The sequence below is a fragment of the Piliocolobus tephrosceles genome, chromosome 13, assembly GCF_002776525.5.
Source record: "Piliocolobus tephrosceles isolate RC106 chromosome 13, ASM277652v3, whole genome shotgun sequence".
Lineage (NCBI taxonomy): Eukaryota > Metazoa > Chordata > Mammalia > Primates > Cercopithecidae > Piliocolobus > Piliocolobus tephrosceles.
The window spans coordinates 37,007,395-37,027,059 of NC_045446.1; the positions used below are offsets into that span (position 1 = coordinate 37,007,395).

At 40.3% G+C, this 19,665-nt stretch overlaps 1 protein-coding gene across 2 annotated transcripts in view; it reads left to right on the top strand.

Moving 5' to 3' along the window:
- Positions 1 to 19,665, top strand: part of LGR4 (leucine rich repeat containing G protein-coupled receptor 4) — a 113,867-nt gene that overhangs the window by 65,540 nt on the left and 28,662 nt on the right. The gene's annotated exons all lie outside the window — the stretch shown is intronic.

The following is a 19,665-nucleotide window of genomic DNA, read 5'->3' on the forward strand; positions in this document are numbered from 1 at the left end:
ATTACAGTGTTATTCTGAGATAACAAGGCTGCTGTATAATTACCATTGTTGCCAAGGAGTTGCTATATGGGTAACAGAACCACAAAAAATAACACAAGGTGTTTCAGGGTCATTGAGCAACAATCTCAACAGCAAGACAGCAGAAAACTGAGGGTAGGACCCCTTGGACAATTGCAGATGACCTTTGGAAATGGGGTGAAGGCATGAAACACTGTCTAGGTCTCTACGAGCACCTTTAACTTTGAGAATGTTTCTGAACTTGTCAGTTGCATCTTACATTTCCAATTTAACAGTTTGCACTGTGGAAATATTTTCTCCTTGTTTCAACCTCCTTTTTGTTGTGCTCTCCACACTTTTTTGAAGTCCATGATCAAAATAGGCACTTTTGGGTTTTAAAAGAATTGGGAACTGTATATTATATTTTAAGAATCCCAGTGAAAAAATAAAATCGACTTGAATTAAGTTAATATAGGCTTCTAAAGGCTAAGCTAATGGGTTATATAATATATAGAGGTACGAGGGTGACCGTTTGTGATACTAAGAACATCAAAGAGATATAGCCCTGAAGGAATCTAAATTCATATTATAGATTGTGTCATACAGCCCAGCTGTTGAGTATTAGATCCAAGTCAGCGAATGTCCTCCATCTTTTAGCTTGGCCCCTCCCCTAGAGAATGGGGAACAGGAGTCAAATAAGATATCCAGGGTGTGTACTCTCATAGAATATTGAAATAGTAGTTAAAGATTTAATACAGAGAAATGTTTCCTCCCACACTAGTTAGTCGAATATAATGCTCCCACAGCAAAAGTTGAACAGATTATTCGCCACTTACAAGTTTATGAGCTAGGTCAAATTATTCTCTCTGCTCAGTTTCTTTGTCTGAAAGGTGCAGCTAATAATGGTCCCTCCCTCATAGTGTTCTAGTGAAGACAGAGTGAATTCATTTATGTTAAATGCTTAGGACAGTACATGAAACAGAATGAATGTTATATAAATGCTGGCTAATGTTTATTTTACTATTTTCAAAGTGTATTAAAAAAAAAGCAGAAGAGTATATACCAAATGTTATCTTTGGGTAAAAGTATATGTTTTATTTTTGCCTCCTATGTTTTTTTTTTTTTTCTATAGTGAACATTAATTATTTTGTAATAAATTTATTTTTAATTAAGATTTTTCAATTGAGTTTAAAAGAAGCAAACCATCCATTTGAAGTTTCCACCTCCATCCCCCTTCTCCAGCCTTAAGATGCTTTACCTCTTCCTTTTTATTTCACATACAATTTGACACTATAGGATTAGTCTCTCTTTACAGAAGTAATTATGCAATGGAAGGACATTAACAAATGGTTGTTCAGCCATTGTATAATTTAATCACTATGGGATAGATAATGTACCAGGCCAGCAATGGAGAAGTTCCCCTCATTCTGGATGGGGCCATTGTGTGCAGACCATCTTTGTTGATGCCTTTGATTGCCGGTTATACTTTAAGGAATTTGGAAGTGAAGACCTGGATGTGGAGTCAAACCTGGTTAATCTGCTTAGTGAAGTTCACGTCTTGGATTTCTTAAAATCTCAAATGACCAACCATATGCCAACCTCATGAATTCTGCCAACCAGGACTTTTAATTGGAACCAAATTGAATTTGGCTGCTGATTCTTTGTAGCAAGGTCATATTCTCTCCATATTCTCCTATCATAGTAATGAAACCCATCAAATCAAGTCCATATACTCTCTCTAAATGTTGTATGGTATTTCAGAAATGAATTCAGTTAGGAGAGCAGAATGCTATTTTTAAAGAATACTTCAAAATAGTCTTTAATAACTTTTACAGTACTGTAGGCATTCAAGGGAATTTATTTTTCACATTAATACAAATACTAACATAAATATAAAAAGCCTATGCTTTTTCCTTATTAAACAGTGTAGTTGATTTTGACATTCCAAAATGATGCTGCCATGACTATTGTAATATTTCATAAACAGCATAACTGTTTGTCTTGGAGTCATCTGGAAGTCATTTAAGAGTGATCATGAAGCCAAATGCCCTGAGTAGAAATTATTTGCTGAGGGTTTTTTCCATGTTAGTTAATGAGGTGTGCTTTACAAGATGTGACTGGGTTTGGCAAAATTTGATGTGGTGAATGTTTGAATGTGATAGAATGCTTGGGGTATTGGGAGAAATCACTTCCCAAGAATACAAAAGTATGTATGGATACTTACACATTTCCTTATTCTTTCAATAAACTCTGAATCCTACACTACACAAGGTGGCTGGTGCTGGGAATACAGATAGAACAAGCATGACCCATCTTCAGAGCTGACAGACCCTCTAGAGTTGTACTGTCCAGCATTGTAGCCACTAGCCACACATAGCTATTATGTTTAGATTTAAAATAAATAAAATTAAATAAAATAAAAAATTCAGTTCCCTAGTTGAACTAGCCACATTTCAAGTGCTCGTATAGTTGTCCGTGGTTAGTTGCTACTATATTAGACAGTACAAATGTAGATCATTTCCATCATTGCAGAAAGTTCTATTGGACAACATTTTGATGTAGAGGGAGAAATGAAACTAACACTTGTTGCATCATGGTGAAGACGCATGTGCAGGGACAGAGGCCTAAAACAGTGTATTTTCTTAAGACTGTGGCATTTGGGAAAGTCTTCCACAATAGCTTCTGCTGAGTGTTGAAGGACATGTAGGAATTAACCAAATGAGGGTAGTAGTAAGGGTGTTCTAGGAAGAACTTCATAGCATGTGGAAGGCATGGAGATAGAAAATTTCAGAAGTTTTAGGACACATAAAGTTGTGTCTTGTTATGGCAAGACTAAAGGGTACATATGGAAAGATGTCAGGAGATGAGGCCAGATAATGAAGGGTCATTTTAAGATAAGAAATTTAGACTTGTCCTAAAGGAGTTTAATTTGATATTTGGGTGAGTAATAGGAATGAGACTAGGGTTTTTGCCCCGAATAACTGGGTGCCATTTGCTGAGACTGGGAACACAGAGAGCTGATCTATTTGGGGCCCAAAGAATTCCATTTTATAAAGATAGGATCGTAGATAGTCTGTGTCTAGAGCTTTACAATGAACAGAAGTCCATTCCCATAACTCTGAAAGGAAAGTCAGTTTCACAAAGGTAGACGTTGAGCTGACGAGGTTAATGGCCTTATTGGAGTTCATGAGCCTGGTATGTTGTTTTGCTGGTACTTGAAGTCAGGCCCCTAGAGCCCCGTTCTTTCTGGAACACTGTGAGTGATAATGTATTTGGTCTCAGGAAAATATTCCATCCAACTTTTTCAGTGAAATGTACTTTAGATACTATTGTTGCCAGTTGTTTTGTTTTCACATTTAACCTACTTTTTTTCTCACTCTTTTTCCAGTCCTGCTCCTTCTGTATATTTAACCTACTTTTTGAAAGTTTTATAGTTAGTAAATAGTGTTACCTAGTGATTCCTGCTCTCCCCCAACACCTTTTGGGAATGTAGAAACATAGATTGTGGCCCCAAATTCAGTACATGCAAGGTTCTGAAATCTTTGCACTTTACTTTCCTATTCTTTACAATGGAACTTCTCACAGAAGTACTGTAAAGGGAATATGGGATAATTGATGTAAAAGTGACTTGTGACCATAAAATGCTATGTCGCCGTGAGAAATTTCACTAATCATCGTAAACATTGCAGTCTTCCTTAAAGTTATTTGGAAGAGAGATGGTTTTGCTTGGGGATAGAAGTTGCAGTTTCTGTTTGCATTGTAAAAGGAAAGCCAGATTAAAGAAAACATTCACTTAGCGTTGACAGACTCACAGACTCTGCTGCCTGACCTGACGTTGTCAGACATGGTTTTGGCTCTCCTTTAGGCTTGTTGGGTATCAGTAGTCATTTGGGGGATGGCTGAAATTTGGAGCTGTGAAAATGATTGAGTTAGAAACAGCAGAAGGAATATCCAGCTAATTTTCCATAGTCTGTCACTGAAAAAATTGCTGTGGCTGTTACTTTGATGTGGCAAAGCAGTAGAAGCCATTGCCAGCTTTGGCACTTGGACAGTTATTGTTTAATGCACACTATATGACTAGGATAATTCCAGTCGTTTCAAAACATGATTTGACTTTGGAAGACTTCACAATGCTAAAGTGAAACTTACGTCTCTTCACAAGACCTAAAGCGAAACTTAGGTCTCTGAATACTAATTGAAGATTACCTGTCATTTTATTTCACCTATAAGACAGTTATTTCTAAATGGAATTACTACTTTATAGAAGGGGACTGGTAAATAATTTAGACAGAAAGGTTTAAAATCAAATAAAAACAGGGGTGGGTCAAATTAAATAGTTTAAAATAATTGAATTACATATTTATACACACACATAACGTATGTCAAATACAGCTATTCAATTCATATATGTAATTCAACCCATGAAAATAGCATATACAAAATGTATTTAAAAACATTCTGCACACACATCTATATAATATTCTGTACCAAAGTATTTTCAGACTTAGAAAATATTACAAGCATAATTTTTCATATACCCTTCACTCCGATTTCCCAAATGTTAACTTTCTCTCTCTGTTTCCCTCCACACACATACAAAATATATGTACATTTTTTTCTGAACCATTTAAGAGTAAATTGTAGATAAATCTTTAAATATTGCAGTGTATAGTCCAGAAACGCAAGGATATTCTCTTGAATAACCACAAGACAATTGTCAAACTCAGAAAACTAGCTTTGATATATATTATCATCTGATCTACAATTCTTATTCAAATTTCAACAGCTGTCCCACTGATATCCTTTAGAGAAAAAGAAAAAAAAAATCTGGTCCAGGATATTATCCAGAATAATAAATTATATCTGGTTCCTGTGTTTCAATAATTCATTTTAAATTTCTAAAACTTTTTTCATAGTCTTTACCAAAGTTAATGCTAAAAATTATGTGCTAAAAATATATTCTACTGCATTTAATACTCTTGAGACCCCTATGAGGAGTTTATTATTACTTATTTACAGATGATGACATGGAGGCTTTAGAGAGGTGGAAAACCTAACTGTGCTCATAGAATAAAAGCACAGCCAGGAATTGAATCTATGTTAATCTGATTCAAGTCATTGCTCTTAATTTCTAAGCTATAATGTTGCCTCAAAAGGCACAGAATTGGAGGGAAGCTAAAGGGACCATCCACTCACTATTACCTGCAACTCTAAGTAGGTCAACATCTGACTGTCAAAGGTGATCAGCTGCCCAGTATTTCCTGTAGTAAGTTTACTGAACAAATTTGTGAATAAGGAGTTCTTCCCAGAAGAAAATTTCCTTATCTAGCCATACCGTTTTACAGATGGGAACATCAAGACCCAATAGTAGATAAGTGGCTTGTCCACAGTAACACAGTTAATATGTAACTGAGCCAGAATTAGACCTTACAGAGTTCAATGCCATCTCTTCTATATCTTACCAATTTTTGTATCTCTGAGATGTATAGTCTCAAATAGTCTTTCTGGGTTGTTCAGAGCTGTACAAAGTAGCTATTGTTCTCTTCTAATACAGGGAATTCCCTTTGCTTCCAAACTAAAGTTTGACTCACTTAACGTTTACTCCCCTGAAGTAGCCTTCTCAGATAAGCTCTATTGACTGCAGTAATGTCCCAGAAAAAGCAAAATAATTACTCAGTTGCTCTGGTGATGTTTCACAGTTAAAAATATTAGCAAAGATCACTGCCCTTATTGTTGGGAAGCACATACAGAAGTCATATAGGAGTGTTACTTATCTTACTCAAGCCATTCCCTATAGTGTGTCATTTGGGGAGCTCTCAGAGTAGAGATTAAGGGTGAAAACAGAGAAATCATGAGGGAGCTTGTACTAATATGCCACATAGGCCCTTCTAGAAAACATTGTTTTGTTTTGTTTTGTTTTGTTTTGTTTTTTGAGACGGAGTCTTGCTCTGTCGCCCAGGCTGGAGTGCAGTGGCCGGATCTCAGCTCACTGCAACCTCCGCTTCCCGGGTTCATGCCATTCTCCTGCCTCAGCCTCCCGAGTAGCTGGGACTACAGGCGCCCGCCACCTCGCCCGGCTAATTTTCTGTATTTTTAGTAGAGACAGGGTTTCACCGTGTTAGCCAGGATGGTCTCGATCTCCTGACCTCGTGATCCGCCCGTCTCGGCCTCCCAAAGTGCTGGGATTACAGGCTTGAGCCACCGCACCCGGCCTCATTGTTTTGTTTTAACTCATAAAACTCTGTGAGCTATCTTTATTCCCATTTTGCTGATGGATAGCCTGAGCTTTAATTAAAGAGGTTAAGTGACTGACTCAAGTTTACATAGATCGTTATAAGCTGGGTGTCAATTCCAAATCTGACTATGCCCCTATAGATGTGGAAAGGGGGATGAGGAAGGACTTGCTAGACAATGTATAATACATTCAACAAACTTTTGTTAGCTGAACCACTACGTTCAGTGCACCAAATGGAATTCTTGCCTTCAAGGGAGAGGGATGGTATATTTGTTATGGGAGTTCAGATCAGAAGGGAAATTACTTCCAGCAAGAAGGAACAATGGCATTTCTGGAGAGCCTTGAGGGATAGGAGGAGTTATTCAAGAGAATATGTGCAAGGATCTGCAGAGGAGCATGAGCAAAGATGGGGACAGAGACTGGGATAGGTGCTAAAAATGGTTGGTTTGGTTGCAATTTTGGATTATTGAAAGGAAGTTATGGAAAAGATACATAGAGTTTGGGGGCTAGACTAAGGACATTTTGGCAGACTGACAGAGCTTAAACTCTTGAGTGACTCTTGAAGTTTTTTTGAGCTAGGGAATGATTTGTTGAGATATGACCTTCAATAAATGTAGTCTTACAGCAGAGAGTTTGAAATTGAGAGAGTTCAGGGAGAAATGAAAATGCCAATGGCAATCGTCTAGGTGAGAATTATGAGAATCCGAATTAGGGCAGATGGGAGGCAGGGAGAAGGGGGAGGGCACCTATTCAAAAGATGTTATGGAAACAGAATCAGGAGAAAGTCTTGGCTGCGATAATAGGGGTAACATCATTAACACTGAATTTTAAGATTACCAGGAGTCACTGGGCATGGTGGCTCATGCCTGTAATCCCACCACTTTGGGAGGCCGAGGCAGGTCGATCACCTGAGGTCGGGAGTTCAAGACCAGCCTGACCATGATGGGGAAACCCTGTCTCTACTAAAAATACACAATTAGCCTGGGTGGTGGCGCATACCTGTAATCCCAGCTACTCGGGAGGCTGAGGCAGGAGAATTGCTTGAACCCGGGAGGCAGAGGTTGCGGCGAGCTGAGATCACGCCATTACACTCCAGCCTGGGCAAAAAGAGCGAAACTCCGTCTAAAAAAAAAAAAAAAGATTGCCAGGAGTCTGGTGGTGCTTTGACAAAATTAGCAACAATGCAGAAAGAGAAAGTTTTTTAGAAGAGAAGATAATTAAATGCTGTTTTTAACATACATGTGGAGTTCAGGTGGGATATGGGTGGAGTCATCTGGAAATTCAGGAGTAGAGTCCAGGATAGAGATTGAAGGGCATAGATTATAGAATAGTATATCATGAGTATAGATTTAGGAGTCTTTTATTTTGAGGTCATTACTGGAAACATTAGAGTGAAAGAGCTTGCCAAGGGAAAGAGGGTAGAAGAAAAGGGAAGAAGGCCAAAGACAACTCCTTGGGCAACACTTGAATCAGGGTGTGGGAAGAAGACCAAGTGCCAGAGGAGCAGGAGAACTGGGGCAGAACTCTGCCCCAGGAGCTGTGGGAGGAGAGGTTTTTCACAAAGAAATGAGGGATCAACACTGACATGCTGGAGAAAGATGCCCATGACTAGATACTGAGGAAGGGCCTTGACTTCTTTAGGTATTTTGGAATCATTTCAGTAAGTTGGTGAAAGTGACTTTTGGGTAAAGAAGCTCATCAAGAAACAGGCATTTGGGGACTGCTAATAGGTGGTTTTTGGAGAGTGGCTAAAACTTAGAAGTTGTACTCCATTTGACTGGACTCTATTGGGTTTAAGAGACAGAAACCCAGCTGAGGCATAATAGAGGATTTATTGTTGCATGTAGATCGAACTGGACAGTCCAGAAGTGGAGTTGGCTTCAGATGTTATTGGATCTCGAGGCTTAAAGCTACAAGAGTTTTCTCATGCTTTCCATTTCTTAGCTTCAGTTGTCTCTACTTTTGTGTTTTGGCTTTATTCTTTCCTGTTGCAGACAGCCTGTCTCCATAGAGTGGGAAATATACGTTTCAGTACATTGTTGCATCTAGGCACCCAAAATAAATATCTAAAAGTGTTCCTCACTGCAAAACTCCTAGGGGGATCCTGATTGGCCAGACTGATGCCTATCCTCGCACTCTGTTTGGGATGGTATGGTGCCACCTGGGTTTTGGACTCATCCTGATAGGACTGCTTGGAGTTGAGAAGTCCCCAAAGGAAGCAGAAGAAAAGAGAAAGGAAGACCTGCTGGGCAGAAGGAAACTATAGTTATTCACAGGACACTAGGATCTAGGGTCTAGGCATACTGTGGGAAACATTTGTTTAATTGGGTCAGTCTGAAATGAAGAAAGTATTATTGAAGAATTGTAAGGACCGAGTTGGGCTTAGATAATATAAATTTGCAGTGAAACTAACTAGATCTTTAATTTTGTCCCGTAGTGCTTAGCAGCCCAGGAATGAAGGTGATGAAAGATGTGATGGAATCAGAGTTTGGATTTGATAAATCAGGACTTCATACGGGACTAGTGGAAATCAAGCAGGAGAATCAAGTGGTTCAGTATTACAGTGTTTGGCATGGGGTTCCAAAAGTGTAGAGAGGCAAATGAAACCATGGTTTGCTGGTTCATTTATTTATTTTAATCAATACTGACTATTCTTTGGCTAAATATAGTAGTGACTATAAGTAAATGAAAATGTGTTTGATTTTCTACTAGTGGGATTCAATTTTCCAGCAAGAAAATAGGCTAAGTCATTTCTTTCATACATTGACCACTCTTAATCAAGCCATGCTTATTCAACACAATAAATATGTGCTTTAGTGGGACCTTTGACTTAGAATTTGATCATCATTTTCCCCTGTTCACTGCCTGTTAGTCTGGACTATATGCATACTTCAAAGATGATCATTTTAGATATGCTAGAATATTTGTATCACAGATACATTCAGCTTTTTAAAAAAATCGTAGTTATAAAAATGCTTAATAAAAACTGGACTTAATAAAAATGCTTAATAAAAAATTGTTTTTAAAAACAATTACAAAAAATAAGTGGATACTCAGTTTTTTAAATCTTGAAGATTTATCATATTTGAAAGATATGGAGCTATTATCCTACCATGGAGAGATAACTATGGTTAATATTTTGTACATCCTTCCAAACTTTTCTCCGAGTATATGTATACAATTTCCTTTAAAAATAGACTCCTACTATATTTTCCATTTATACTGTATCTGCCATATTATAATATTTATATATTAATGCATCTAGTTTTTACCATCATTTAATAAATTCATAGTAGTTTATCATTTGGATGATTCACATTTTATGTAACAAATCTCTTGCTTTGTGGTGGCGTTATGAACAGCAGTTTTGGACAGGGTCTCACTCTGTTGTCCAGCCTGGAGTACAATGTAGCTTACTGCAACCTTGATCTCGTGGGCTCAGGCGATCCTCCCACCTCAGCTTCCCAAGTAGCTGGCACATGCCACTGTGCCCAGCTAATTTTTATATTTTTTTGTAGAGATGGGGTTGCCCTGGCTGGTCTCTAACTCCTGGGATCAAGCAGTCCTCCTGCCTTGGCCTCCCAAAGTGTTGGGACTATAGGCATGAGCCATCGCACCCAGCTGTGAAATATTCTTATCCTATCTAGTCTTTGTTTATTAGATGTACTGTCTTTAATTGTGCTGCTTTTATTACAGTGTGGCTTGCCAAATTTAGGTCTCTTCCTAAATTCTTGTATTACAATTAGATTTAACTGTTTATAATGGAAAACTCCAAGTAACAGTGTCTTTAAACACACCAGGCTGTATTTTATTTACATGAATATGAAATCTGCAGCCTGGTGACCTGGAGCTACTATGATGTGCCACAAAGTTGGCAGAGATGTAGTCCCTGATATTCTGCTCTGTAGTTCTTCGTGTATTCGCTTACATGTCAAGATCACTAGATGACTGTGTACTGGAGCTGTAGCCATCAAGACCCTATCCTCAGCAGTAGATAGGATGAAGTAGGGAATAGACAGGGGCATAGTTCCCAGTAGCCAGCTTCCTTTAAGAAGCCATCTTGAAGGCCGGGCGCGGTGGCTCAAGCCTGTAATCCCAGCACTTCGGGAGGCCGAGACGGGCAGATCACGAGGTCAGGAGATCGAGACCATCCTGGCTAACACTGTGAAACCCCGTCTCTACTAAAAAATACAAAAAAAAAAAAAAAAAACTAGCCAGGCGAGGTGGCGGGCGCCTGTAATCCCAGCTACTCCGGAGGCTGAGGCAGGAGAATGGCATAAACCCGGGAGGCGGAGCTTGCAGTGAGCTGAGATCCGGCCACTGCACTCCAGCCCGGGTGACAGAGCGAGACTCCGTCTCAAAAAAAAAAAAAAAAAAGAAAAAAGAAGCCATCTTGAGCATACCACACAATGCATCTGTTCACATCTCACATGGCCAAACAGCAGGGGATGCTGGGAAACAGGACTTTTGGACTGGGTATATCATTGTCTGGACTAAAATCAGCATTCTATTACTAGGTAAGAAAAGAAGAATAGTTATCATTTAGGCAGTTAACGTGCTTTTGGCAGCAAGTGACAAAACTCAATTAAAAGTAACTTAAACAGTAAGGGAGTGTATTATCTTACATTGACAAGGTGGTAGAACTATTCCAGGGCTGATTCATGGAGTTTCTCAGCCACGTCATCAAGAACCCAGGCTCTCTCCTACTTCCTAGTGCGCTCTCCCCAGGAGGGGCTATACCATCCTGTTATCACTCCACATAGAATACTTAGACAGGAAAGCACCCAGAAGGAGAAAAGGGTCATCCTTCTAATGTATTCTCATTTAAGAGTAGAACTGTCTTTCTCAGATACCCCGGTAGACTTCCTCTCACTTCATTAACCAGAGCTGGGGTCACAGGTCTATCCCTAAACCAGTTACCGGAATGGGACCAGCAGGATGGGTTAAGGTCAGTTGGTATTTACTCATGGAGCTGAGTCATGTGGACGAGAGGATATTTGAACAAATAGAGGCTCTGCCAGGAAGGCGTGAATGGGTGTTAGGTAGGCAACCAACAGGGTCTGCCAGAGTACCTCTCTATATTCACATTTTACCCATGTTTATACAGCCATTTGAGCCCTTTCTGCCATGTGAAGCTTTCTCTGATCTTCCTTTTCCAAGCCCCTCTTGCACTCTTTCTACTCCTCACCACTTAGCAGCGTATTGCATGCCTTGTTATTTCGTGCGTCAAGTGTGTCAGTGTGTACTTGTCTCCTCAACTCTATTGACTTTTCTCTAAGGAAGGGCAGGGCCTGTTGTCACACTTCTATATGACCTTGGTGACAGTTACCACATTCTTGAACTTGAAATGGAGGGAGGGATTAAGATAAAGGATTTCTTCTCATTTTGAATTGATTGATGTAAGAAACTTTATCTGTCTATATAAAAATGGAATTCCATTGAAGTTTGTGATTAATGAACTGTCCTTATTTAAAAGAAATGAAACAAGAAATGTCATGGGAGAACTCAGTACCTCCTTTGCCATACCTAGGGTACTTGGCCTGTAGTAGAAACTCAATAAATATTTGTTGGTTGATGTTGGCTGTAAATTTTTTTAAAGCTGGAACATATTATTTCCTCACATGGGCGGATATTGCATGTGTTTATTTCCAGAGGGTAAATGACTAGGTTGTCAGGATAACTTTGCTCAGGAAGTGTAACTGTTGCCTGGGTTTTTACTGATTTACCTATAAAATAAAGTATTCCATGGGTTCCTGTAAGAAGTGGGAGACGCAAGGCCAATTTGGTGCGGGTGGAACTTAAAGTTTCCTTGAATTGAATATAAAGCTCTTTAGCAGGTGGAAGAGTTCTAGATGGCCTGTAAACCAAGTTTTAGCAGAAACATACTTATTTTTTGTTAAGCATTACTGCTTTCATTGTTGTGCGTTTAAATAGAAATATATAATATGAAATATATGTGAAATAACTTCTCCCTTCTCGGCAAAGGAAAGCTATCCTAAAACCTTGAGAATTTCCATAATAAGGGTTTCTTAATTCATGTACATTCTTAAAACATATAAAATTTTTACATATACTTTCATAAGAGTTATATGAAGATGCAAAAGTCTTCCCTAGTATGTGAAGAAATGGGGTAGTACATTGTTAGTTGATGTAGAACTATTCTGATGTGCTGTCTCAGATGAGGTTTATACTGATAGCAACAGTGTCCAAGCAGAACTATAAAGGATGCTGTTAGTTGTTAGCCCTCTTTATTCACTAAGTAACCATATCCTCTGGTCCTCTTGAAGTCAGTGGTAGAAAATAACACAAAACAGGCCAGGTGCGGTGACTCACGTCTGTAATCCCAGCACTTTGGGAGGCCAAGGTGGGTGGATCATTTGAGGTCAGGAGTTCAAGGCCAGCCTGGCCAACATGGTGAGGCTCTGTCTCTACTAAAAATACAAAAATTAGTCAGGCATAGTGGCGGGCGTCTGTAATCCCAGCTACTCGGGAGGCTGAGGCAAGGGAACCGCTTGAACCTGGGAGGTAGAGGTTGCAGTGAGCCGAGATTGCACCACTGCACTCCAGCCTGGGTTGACAGAGTGAGACTCCTTCTCAAAAAAAAAAAAAAAAAAAAAAGAAAAAGAAAAAAGGAATACAATAACACAAAACAACACTTTTCTGTTTCTAGGATTTACATTAGTTTATTTACATTGTTTCATTCCTGGGATTTACATTATTTAGGTGCTGTAGGTCTTTGGGGAAGGCACATAGGAAATAGGCTCATATTCCTTATCTTTTAAAAAAAGAAAAACGAAAAAACAGGAGGACTGGGGGGGCGATAAGCTTGCTTAGCCCATGACACAGGGTGGTTTTGAGGGCCAGTAGGTTCAGTAATCCCTTATTTGAAATACTTAGGACCAGAAGTGTTTTGGATTACACAATTTTTTCAGATTTTAGAATATTTCCATTGCTTGAGCATCATAAATCTGAATATCTGAAATTCAAAATACCCAACGAACATTTCCTTTGAGTGTCATGCACGTCAGCACTCAAAAAGCTTCGAACTTTGGAGCATTTCAGATTTCACATTTTCAGATTAGGGATGCTCAACCTGTATAATAATAGGACAACGAAAATGGAAAGTACTACACAAATGATAGTTTTTTGTTAACGTATATTGATACCAAATGCTCCTACGTGGGAACCAGTATACCTCTTTCAGTCTTTATTTCTCACAGGAGCCAACATAGTTCTGAACACATAGCCCTTGACATATTAATAAATATATGGCTCAGGACTTTAAGGAGTATGTATTTTGCTTTTTAAAACAGTTGCCAGCCGGGCACGGTGGCTCATACCTGTAATCCCAGCACTTTGGGAGGCTGAGGCAGGTGGATCACCTGAGGTCAGGAGTTCGAGAGCAGCCTGGCCAACATGGTGAAACCCCGTCTCTACTAAAAATACAAAAATTAGCTGGGCATAGTGGTGGGCGCCTGTAATCCCAGCTACTCCAGAGGCTGAGGCAGGAGACTTGTTGGAACCCAGGAGGCAGAGGTTGCAGTGAGCTGTCATGCCACTGCACTCCAACCTGGGAGACAGCACAAAACTGCACTGCATCTCAAAAAGAAAAAAAAAAAAAAAAGGCAGTTGCCAAAATTTTGGATCTTGATGATTTCAAATTATATTTAATAAAAGAATGTCACTGGCATCCTGTTAAATGCTTTAGTACAGTTTTGAACTAGAAATGCCTTCTCTGGAGGCAGTGTCATGGGCTGGTGGTTGTGCCTAGTGTGCTTCATACATACGCGGCACTGTGGTGATCCACCCACTTGAGGGAAAAGAATGGCATCTCAGGAGAAGCTGGGATACTTCCTATGTGTGGCTTCAAAAGTAGGTATAGAACAGTGAAACTCCGTCTCTACTAAAAATACAAAAAATTAGCCGGGCGTGGTGGCAGGCGCCCGTAGTCCCAGCTACTGGGGAGGCCGAGGCAGGAGAATGGCGTGAACCTGGGGGGCGGAGCTTGCAGTGAGCTGAGATTGCGCCACTGCACTCCAGTCTGGGCGACAGAGCGAGACTCCGTCTCAAAAAAAAAAAAAAAAAAAAAAAAAGGAGGTGTAGAAATAAACAAGGAGAGCCAGGCCCGGTGACTCAGACTCGCACCTGTAATCCTAGGACTTTGGCAGGCTGAGGGAGGTGGATCACCTGAGGTCAGGAGTTTGAGACCAGCCTGACCAACTTGGTGAAACCCCAGTCTCTACTGAAAATACAGAATTAACCGAGTGTGGTGGGGCATGCCTGTAATCCCAGCTACTTGGGAGGCTGAGGCAGGAGGAGAATTGCTTGAACCTGGGAGGTGGAGGTTGCAGTGAGCCGAGATCCTGCCATTGCACTCCAGCCTGGGCAACAAGGACGAAACTCCATCTCAAAAAAAAAGAAAGAAAGAGAGAAAGAGAGAGAGAAAGAAAGAGAAAGAGGAGAAAACGTTGCTGAGGGGTAGATAAATGTTGCTCAGAAGGGAATGGTGGTGCTCAAAGTACTTTTCAGTCAGGACTTGACGGGAGCACAATACCAGGCCATCTGGTAACCACCTCTGCAAAGGGAAGGTAGGAACATAGTGAATGGGAGGCTGTGGTCACTCTCTTCTGGCTTTATCATCTACTCTCCAACCTCTCCATAAGGGGAAAGGGAAATTGCCATTAGTAAGAAAGTACTCTATTATTTGTGTGCACAGTTGCTGTAGCCTCCCTCTGCTTTTTCTGCCCGACTTCTCCTCACAACAGCTGCTAAAAGCCACTGAATCCTCATGTGCCCTCCCTGCTGCTCAGTCCATATGTCTAATCAGTGTATATATGGTATTTCTTACTCCACTAATTCTTGGCTAGAATTCCAGCCAAATGGCTACAATGAAATTTCTGTAATAGACCACAAGAAACCTAGTCACAGCATTTCTCAGAGAAATAACCCCAATTGGTAAATTCTCTGTTTCACACTTGCATCTCATGTTTCTTAAGTTGCTTCCCAAGGGAAGAAACTAGTGTAGCTCAGTGCATTTCATGAAGAAATTAACTTTGGCCCAGGTTACCATCTGAAATGTGGCCTAGTCCTTCACACACACCCTTGACCAGTGCCCCATATTTACACAGCGCAGTTTCTACTTCTTCCCCCTGCTGGAAGGGAGAGCAGATAGGAAATTTCAGGTCATATATGCATTAAGAGTCGAGAATATTATTGAAAACTCTTGCTTTCCAAAAAGCTTTCCCTGGAAGGAGCCCCTAATGTCAATCCATGGTCTTTATGAGTAATAAATGCACACAAAACAGATTCACAGAGATATTACACACTGAGTCACTTGTATGCCGCTTCCTGGAATGGTTCCAAATCCAATGGGAAAGCGGAAATCTAGAGGATTGCTTTTTGCCTCTCCTCTGCCCTTTCTCTTTCTCTCCATTATCTGTCTTTGCTCTCTTTGCTTCTGGGACTGTTGTAGCAAACAGAATGAGTGGGAGTTGCCTTAAGGTAAACGGTGTCCCCTTTGAAATCCTGCTAGACTTGTTTTAATTCTGTGTGATCACATGCACAACACAGCGTGTGTTGAGATACTACTGTGGACCAGTGGACTGATGTTCCCATGTTTAAAGTTCCTCCCCACCTTTCCTTAAGAAAATATACTTCCAGCATATGTCAAGAAAGAAGATATCTGCCCTGGCACTTGACACTTTAGCCACGTAGTTCTTTCTTTCCTGTTAGGAGAGTGAGGGAATAGAAATGAAATGAAAAAAGCTGCAGAAAAGGGAAGATAATCAGGAAGCTTTCTCACCCTTTCAGTAGTAATATTAGCTTTGCAAATCCAGAGTCTTACAATGGGGCTTAGTGGAGACATTACAGCAAATACCAAGTATCTTCTCTTTTTAAGGGGTCCTACAAAGGAATACAGAATAAAGATGACCTAGTCCCTGCTCGTGAGGGACATGTAAGATCACTGAAGAAGATCAGAGCAGTACAAAGGAACTAAAGGCAGACTAAGATGCACCCAATGAGACAGCTTTGTCTAAGGTACCTGCAGAATCAAAGGAAGGTGGTATCATAATGAGTTCATACTGGTGGTGGTGTACCCTACTTGGACAACTTGAACAAGGCTTCAGTTTGCAGAGGGCAGAGTTGTGGGTATTTCAGGTGAAGGAGATGGTGTGAGCAATGAGGCAGAGGTGGCAACTCAATGTGTGTTTGGACGTAGTAATGGTGCTGAGTTGCAGTAGGGGAAAAGAGAGCCTTTGGGAAAATGCTTAGAATTAGAATTGTGCTTTTTCAGATTAAGTGGTTTGAGGCAGGAATACTGTAGAAGTTCATGGCAGTAGTACAGGAGGAAAAAACATCAGGTGATAACAGGAGGAGTCAAAGAGTGGATGGGTTGAAACCTTGCAGAGAGACATTCTCTGTGGTTTTTGGAAACAGAACACGAAGGGGAAAGAACTGATGCCTGGGACTGTCCACATTTACAAACAGAAAACCATACCACTTTTACCCTGATTTTTTCACCCTGATTGTTATTTTTTTTCTTTAGTATTTCACAGGCACTGGAAAATAGTAAAAGAATATTGTTTGTGGGGCAAAAAGAAAAATATAAATAACATGAGTTAGTCAATGAAAAAGGTTTTCTGGGAGTAGCCAATAGGTCCTGAAGTAGTGAGAAACTAAGAAAACTGTTGGCTGTAGCACTGAAGTGCAAACCCAGGCATGGAATGGGAAGTGGCTGGTCTTTGCTAATAGAGGGCCAAATTCCTCCTCAGGATCAGCCACCTCTTTTTCCTTGGGAGTTGCCTAAAAAAATAAAAATAATAATAATAAAAAACAAACAACAGAGAATGCTGTATATCCTTAACCAAATCTCACTGAGTTTAGGACATGCCCTACCTTTGGGCACTCAGGGAATCCCATTCTCAGCCACTCTTGCTGGTCATCTTTGGCTATGGGAAGGATGGCACTGTAGGTCTGTTGGTAACTTTTCTGTAATAGCAGTTTTGAGCTCCTAATGCATAGTCTCTCCTTACTAGCCTTGTTCTGCTAGGTGACAGCTGTTGATACTCAGACAAGGCTATGAACTTGTCCACTCTGCCCCACGTTTTCTGAGAATTATTTCCTAATCTTTTGGTGACTACCAGAGGCATCACAATACAGGTAGAAGTGGATAAGTATTTCAGCCAGCCAGGCAAGAGAACTTGAATGCTGGCTCCTTTATGTACCAGCTGTGTGACTTAGGCCAAGTCACCTAACCACTCAGGGACTCAGAAAAGCAGGGCGGCTGTCTTGAGATAATTAAAATGAAAGAATGTTTGTGTACCATCTGTCACTATCACAGTGTCTGCAACTACTGTAGGCTTATAGTTTTTTTCTTCCAAAGAATTTGGGATTTTGTTCCTAACCCTGCTATTTATTTACTTTGCTCTTTTCTGAATCTGAGCTTTTAGACATGAAGCATCCCCAAGGTTTGCTGTAAGAAATACTAGCTCATAAAATAAGCAACATGTGAAGAGCTTCTGGAGGGTGCAATTACTGAAGCTGCAGAGCTTTTACCAGGCTGCTGTGCTTGTTACTCATTAACACAGCAGCTCCGTAAACTTAGGTAGATACATTCCTGAAGGCTCCACAGGATATGTTTACTCTTCTAACAAACTAAGTAATCAATGTAGGGTGTCCTCTTGGAAGGCATTATCACTGTCCACCACATACTAGTAGTGTTTATTTCTTCAGATCGTTGGCTTGTATTTCAGGATAAGCCTCATGCAGAGCTCATTTTGTCATTTATATTAAAGATAGAGGACAAAGAGAATGCTTTTTGAAGTTACGTGACTTTAGTTTTCTCATTGTTTATAAAAGGGGCAGAGATTTGGGAAAAGGAAGCAAATATTTTGGCTAATGTGGTCAAACACTCTTTTCTGTTGACAAGCTAATCAGGTGTTCTGCATTTTGCTACTTTTCTTTGTTACTTTATAAAATACTTTTTTTTTTTTTTTTTTTTAATGAGCCCAGCACAATAGGCTGAACTCAAGGAAAGCCCCATAGATACAAGGGCATTCAAGACTCATATTAGACACAAAAGAATAATAAGAATCCTGCAACAGCCTTAGTCTGTTTATAGTATTTCTTTTTTGGAGGACTCTAGCTTTTTAACACTTGGAAGAGCAATCACAGGGCTGAGGCCCTGGGGAAAGATGACTACTGCCTCTTATGGCTCTTGTGGTGCAATTTGATCTTTTAAAATGTGACCTTTTAAACACTTTGCATTACAGCTGTGAGCATTATCAGTTGAATTTAATGAGTGAGACAGGTCCCTTTGAGATTGCTTGTACCAAGCTTGCACTAAGGTAGACTTTGGGATGCTATGGCGTCGGAATGGTGAGCATTTTCAAGGAGGAGCTTCTGAGAAAGCAGTTTCTAGCTAATGAATTGGCACGTCGGTGGGTGGTAACAGAAGTTTGAGATGCACACCCTGCTCTTGAAGGCATTTGTACTTGGCCCACAAGACTAATATACAAGAAACAACCAGTAGACGGTAGCTTGTGACCAAGTTTATGAGCTCTGAGTGTTCGTGCATAGGGCACATTTATAAGAACTGAAGCTTTCAAGAGAAGCAGCATTGCAGTTGGGTGTTTAAGGGGGTACAAATGAGGTTGCTAGGTGAAACATTTAAAAGATGTAGTGCTTTGGGAGGACGAGACAGGCGGATCATTTGAGGTCAGGAATTCGAAACTAGCCTGGCCAACATGGTGAAACCCCGTCTCTACTAAAAATACAAAAATTAGCTGGACGTGGTGGTGGGCGTCTGTAATCCCAGCTACTCTGGAGGCTGAGGTAGGAGAATCGCTTGAAGCCAGGAGGTGGAGATTGCAGTGAGCCAAGATTGCACCACTGCATTCCAGCCTGGGCGACAGAGTGAGACTCCATCTCAAAAAAATAAATTAATTAAATAAATAAATAAGTAAAAAATGTAGTGGTAAAGCTGGCTAGTCTAGAACCAAGAGGATTTGCTAAAGAGAAATATTTTAAAATGGAAGCAACTGAAGAGGCCTTAAAACCATCTTCTTCAGTCCCTTGTTTTACTTCTGGTGGGCCCTGGGAAGTAAAGGGCTACAAGGCTGACGGCACAAAAGCAAGCTGTTGTGAGCCTGGGTTATGGGGAAATGTTGAAAGGCAATGCGGTGTAGAATGTAGGTGCTTGGATGCCTTGTGAGAAACAAAGTGCATGGTGGGAGGACTTTTTAGGAAGAATTTAGTTTAGGAGCATGAACTGTGCTAAACTTGGTGGTATTGCCTGAGAATCCAGCATTGTTATTCTTGCCATTGAAGAAATAATTCTTCATACCCCTTTTCTGGGTCTTTTGACTGTTTGCTTTCCTGTCCCCTTTCCGCCCCCTATCTTCAGTGCAATCGCCTCTGTGTTAATGTTAGGT